At 42.2% G+C, this 5,996-nt stretch overlaps 1 long non-coding RNA gene across 1 annotated transcript; it reads left to right on the top strand.

Annotated features, from left to right (window-relative positions):
* Positions 1-2,784: 2,784 nt before the first annotated feature.
* LOC102078532 (uncharacterized) lies at positions 2,785-5,250 on the top strand. Its single transcript, XR_266011.4, has 2 exons — positions 2,785-2,942; positions 4,636-5,250. It is a non-coding gene; the product is annotated as an uncharacterized LOC102078532 (long non-coding RNA).
* The last annotated feature ends 746 nt before the right edge of the window (positions 5,251-5,996 follow it).

The raw sequence follows: 5,996 nt of genomic DNA, 5'->3' as shown, positions 1-5,996 counted from the left end.
GTCAAAGAGGCTTGGGCTAAACAAGTAAACACAGTTTTTAAAGGCTGTTGTGACATACCTGGGTATACCCTGGGCCGGCCACCAGACATGACCTCCGGCAGTTTTTAGGATGTGAAAAATTCACATTTTGTGACAAAGCTTTGCATGATTAAATATTTTTTTATTATTTTTTGCAACTCAGCATCTTTGAATCAGGTAATGTCAACTATTTTCTGGAAAACACCAGTGGGTCAGGGTGTGGTTGGTGGCTCGGCTGCAGGGAGGAGTGGTGCAGTGGGTTCAGGGTGTGGTGTCAGGAAATGCTGGGTTTCGCAGCCGGTGAACATCATCTAATCTGATCATCGAACCCCTATTTCAGTAGTGGCCAGGCCGGAGAGGAGGACAGAGTGGCTGCAGCAGAGAACGGGAGCAGTAAGCACTGCAAAGTGTCAATGAGAAGAGTGAAACGAAAAACTGACAACACAGTCATTGTGAATAAAATAAAGAGCCAAAAGTGAGCATTCTGAGCTGTGTCAGGTCCTTCAAGGTTACAAGCAGAAATTGTGTGTTTGAAGTGCAATCTTCCAGCAGTCTGAAAGAGTTCCTTTACTCATTAGATGTACCCCTCTATTAAGATAAGTTGTATGACAAAACCCATGCTTAGTCCTGATTAGACCATGAAGAGCACTTACTGATTTTCTCCTATGACTTTGCAATCAGTATACAATCAGGATGAAGCATCCCAACCTCACTGAGAGGTCTCAAATTAGTAAGTGGCAACTAAAATCCTCACATTGCTTTATGACTTCTGACAAGTGTTACTTTTATCTGCTGCCATAACCATGGTTCCAATAACCACTTGCATGGTTTATGGAACACCTGCAGTCACAATTAAAAAAAACAATGTTCTCTATTTGTAAGGAAAACAGTTTGAATCTGTATGTTGAATTGTCTAAAAAACATGCTTAGGGAAAGGCTGTAATCATTATATATACCATATTCAAATATCCTTGCATCCCAAATAGACTCCTCTCATCTGGACATACCTCTGATGATGTGTCTGGAATATGCTAGGCCCATTCTTTCAGTTTTGAGGTTACAGCTTCTAATGCTCCTTTCACCAGTGGGACCACTTTGGACTTTACTTTCCACATCTGTTTCATCTTAAGTCTCTGTTACTTCCTTTGTCTTGTGCTCCTTCTTATTTATGTTGCTGTCCGCTGGGATTACCACATCTATCACAACTGCAATTTTCTGCCCCTTATCAAACATGACTATGTCTGGTTGGTAGGCAAGTAACCCTGTTGTTCACCTTTAGTGGTGTCTCCTTTTGGGACTTGGGGACTTCAAGTGTATATGGTGGACAGATGGTCCTGTACTTAATCCTAGCCACTTGGTTGTGCCTCTCACTGTATACAGTCCCAGCTTGCATCTGACATCATTGTACTCTGTGTTGGACAGTCTCTGGGTCACCTTTGCACAGTCTCCAACTTGGGTCCTGTTGGTAGACTCCTCTATGTTTGGACTTAGAGCCTGGTCTTGTGCTACCATGACCAGAGCCTCTCTGCTGTTCTTTAGGCCTGCCTTTTCTAGATACGGGGAGGATTTCATGATGCCACTTCCTCTATCTTTCTTTATCTTGTCCATCCCATACAGGGGCGTGGTCATCCATGACAGTTCCTCTTCCTAGGCCTTAAGGTTGTTGCAGGAACTCAGCGTAATTGGCAATCCACAAATATAATCAAACAGTATATGAGCGACTTTGGTCTTTGCGATGCATGGCGCTCCCTTCACCCCACCAGTAAGGAATATACTTTTTTCTCACATGTCCATCACTCCTACTCTCGTCTGGATTATTTTTTGGTCAGCAGCTCACTGCTGAGCGACATTTCAGACACTGAGATTCACCCTATAGCTGTCAGCGATCCTCCTCCTGTATCTTTAACACTAATGCACAAGAATAATACTCCGCCAAGTAAAAACTGGAGATTTAATACATCACTACTTAAAGATGAAGACTTTATTAAATATTTTAAAAAAGAGTGGACTTCATATTTAGACTATAATGACATTCCCGGAACATCAGCTATGGGAAGCAGGGAAAGCTGTGATGAGAGGTCAAAGGAGTTTGCAAAGAAAAGCGTCTGGACTTCTTTGAGTTGCTAGAAGACGTTTCACCTCTCATCCGAGAAGCTTCTTCAGTTCTAAGGTCAAATGGCCGAGAGTCCCAGATTTAAACCCAGTGGGAGTATCCCCCCAAAGAGGGACAAAGGACCCCCTGGTGATCCTCTAATCACATGAGCCAAGGTGTGAAAGCGGGTGTGGGACCTAATCAGCCAGGGTTTCAGGTGAGCTCATTGTGAAACCTGGCCCCACCTTGTCATGTGAATTCCTGAGGTTAGATGGCCCAGGATGTGAGTGGACGTTAAGGCGTCTGGGGAGGGAACTCAAAACTGGATTATAGATGGCAGACAGCTGGTGTCGTAAACCACCGCCTCTGTTCAAAGATGGTCGCTCACAGTGGACATAGATGGCCTCTTTCACTCCTCTTTCAAACCATCTGTCCTCTCTGTCCAGAATGTGAACATTGGCATCCTCGAAAGAGTGACCTTTGTCCTTAATGTAACCCATGTGAAATACACGGCTGCAAAATCCCTTTTTGTTATCTAAGGCCTGTTATTGTCACAAGGGGGTGCTGTGATGCAGTCTTGTGTTCTGACGACCTTGCGTCTAGTGCGCAGGAAGCATTGCTTGTCTCTTCCTGTGAGATCTTCCCTCTGATGGCGGTCAAGTGCGTGCCGGAGCGCATGGAAAATAATATCTTGGTATGCAATGCTGCAACTCGGTTAATGAGACCAGATTGTTTTATGTATAAATGCTAATAAGCTACTGTTTTATTAGGCCCCGAACTCTGACCACAAAGGGAATAACGTCTGTCAAGTTATTTGTGTTGGAAAATCCCGGTGAGTCACGTGCTTTTCTTAGCTACCTGTTAAGTTAGATAATGTATTTCACTAGCCGATTCAGCTCAGAAACCTTTGAACAAAAACCAATCGGGAGCTATGAGAATCTGGTGTAGAGCTGGGCGATATGACCCAAAATTCATATCTCGATATTTTTTAGCTGGATGGCGATATAAGATATATATCTCGATATTCTTTTAAAGCCATAAAGTAAGAACAAAAAGAGAGTTCTTAGTCAAAGCTGTGTCTCAGATGTCACACGGGCACTTTTATTAACATACAGCATAGATGTACATGAAAAAAACTACTCAAAAATAAATTATGAGCATTTATTAAATAATGATGCTCTATAAATAAAAGAAAACTATGTCGTTTTGTGCATAACAAAGAGCTCACAATTGTGCAGTCAAAATGTAAACTAAAAGACACTGAGCATAATAACACAGACAGATTTCACAGCTGCTCTGTTCCCAACTTCTACTGCGTGACTGACAGCCTTGAGTTTGAAATCCGCTTCGTAACCATGTCTCTGAACAGGTGCCATTTATGGTCCTTATACACACACAATACGGTAATATTACGTTGAAGCACAGTACATATTACTCCGCGAGGCTCCTCGGTAGCCGTAATGCTCCGACAACCCATCAAGCGGTGCAGCTCCGTAGCTTACCAAAGTCAAACTAAAACATTTTTTGACAGATTGCTGAGCGCTGTGTATCACATAAAATCGGTTCGTGGTCATCAAGCACAACCAGAATTCATACAAAAGGCGCACTGTCAACTTTTGAGAAAATGAAAGGATTTCAGGCCGTGCATGGCGTTAGCGTGGCTAGCTCGTTAGCATGGTTAGCTCATTAACACGTTGACGCCGTCCAGCCCCATGCACGGGGCGATGCGCAGTAACTCATTAACGGAGATTTGGCGTCTCCATCTTGTCGCTGCCTGCAGGTGAAGCGATGGGGGAGGAGGGGGAGTTGTGTTCAGTGAAGGAGAGGCGAGGTCGAGTAACGTTGCGTAAAGACAAAAGTGGACGAAAGAGAGGCAAACTTGCGGCTTCGCAGCTATAATTATAACGTAACATAGACTATATCGATATAAAGGATATTGTCACATCTTATATCTCGTATAAAAATATATCGATATTTTTTTAAAAATCAATATATTGCCCAGCTCTAATCTGGTGTGTTGTTTTGCTTCTCTTGTTGTTCTTTACAGTGTGTTTATAAGTGTTGAATGCTTTGAGCTAACGATGTTTTACTGGCGATGCTAGCTGCTAATAGCTGTTAGCCGCCCCACCGCCCGAAGCCATATTCCGATCGGGGAGGTATTCAGATAGAAGCACTAGCTCTGTATATATTAGAATGGTTATGTCTTAATAGATATAAGCATATTACAAGTTTAATAGTATTTGCATTGTGAATTAAGTCACATTTGCTTGTAAGCCTTAAGGATCAATGTCACTTTCATTGCTATGTCTGTCTATGTTACTGTTTAAGCTGCTGATGTTCTTTATTGTGATATAATTTTGATAAAATAGTTGATACTGGTACAAACAAGTTATTGTAACTCTTGTAACTTGGTAAAGCTAAAGGGATTGCCATTTGTTATTAATACATTTGGAAAAGAAGTTAATGAGCTCATGTTAAGAACACAAGATGGGAAAGAAATTCATTGTTCTGCACTGTTTGTGTAGATTGGTTTTTTTGACTACCAGAAAGGATTCTGGAGAACCACTGACGGCGAGAACAGCCCAAATGAGATCCTGGATGATCGTGAAATGGTGTGGCCAGCCATGCGATCGGATTGTGGGATTTGCCTGAGAAACTGATTCAAGCAACCCTGGATTTCAGATAAGCCCTATGCACTACTTTTCCTACCCGGATAATAGGGTCTGCACACTGACAATTCCCCTACAGTGCACCTGTTGGGTTTCAACGACTTTAAAGGACAATTCAGACTGGACAATTCAAACTTCACAAGAGGAACACTTTAATCTGTTTCATTCATTCAAAAGAGCTCTGATACAATTCAGTATAAGTCTTCCATTTAAGTGTCTTTATTTTATTTTATTTTGTTCTGTTTTACATCTATTCACCTTTAAAATGCACTATTAGTGTGCAATTTGGTTTATTGTGTTGTACATGTTTATGAATGGTACTGAGGCAATAAAGGTCCCAGTTATTCACTTCCAAGCCAACTCTTTTTGTGAGTCTCCAAAACAAAACCTCCTTCTGAACCTAGTAATATGTCTAGGGTCTCTATTTGAAGTGAAAGTGTACTGGTCCTGAGTAGAGGCGCTACATTAAGATGCAGATGGACTGCTGAGTCTTGTCCCGTGGAGGTGGCTCTTCTATGTTGTGCCATGTGCTTGTGAAGTGGCTGTTTGGTCTCTCCAATGTAGAGGTCTGGGCATTCCTCGCTGCACTGTACAGCATACACCACGTTCACAGACTTAACAACGTGGTGTATGCTGTACAGTGCTGACACAATCACTGTCAGATCCCAGCACACCTGTTCACCCCGCCCCTGAGCTCACTGCGTCACCCCTCCTCTGCAGCTGGCCAGAGACCACACCCACGCCACACACGTATGTCCAAATTCCTTTGGAAAAATAAGCCCCCACGTATAAGCTTAAAAACACTACAAAAGACCAAGGATAAAGGAGGATTAGAACTACCTAACTTTCAGCACTACTTCTTAGCCAACAGGCTTCAGTTTATCTCAGGATGGCTAAAACATACCCTCTTAGATGAACCTTGGCTAGATGTAGAACAAGCACTTTGCAATAATCTAGAGATTTCGGATCTACCATTTATCAGCTCAAACATCCAACGAAATGAATGCTTCAAAAGCATCAGCATCAGCTCTTCTCTGACAGCATGGTGGGAGTTTCTAAAATTGACGGAGTCAATCCCATGCACATGTACACCTATCTGGAACAACCCTGACATATTACAAAACAATAATATGATAAACTTTTCAGATTGGAGTGGTAAAGGAATCAAATATTTAGAACATATACTAGAAGGAACAGAATTTATTTCATTTGACAGA

Source organism: Oreochromis niloticus, linkage group LG22 (genome assembly GCF_001858045.2).
Source record: "Oreochromis niloticus isolate F11D_XX linkage group LG22, O_niloticus_UMD_NMBU, whole genome shotgun sequence".
NCBI lineage: Eukaryota > Metazoa > Chordata > Actinopteri > Cichliformes > Cichlidae > Oreochromis > Oreochromis niloticus.
The sequence above is the reverse complement of the archived record's forward strand: the minus strand, read 5'-3'. Positions and strand labels throughout refer to the sequence as shown.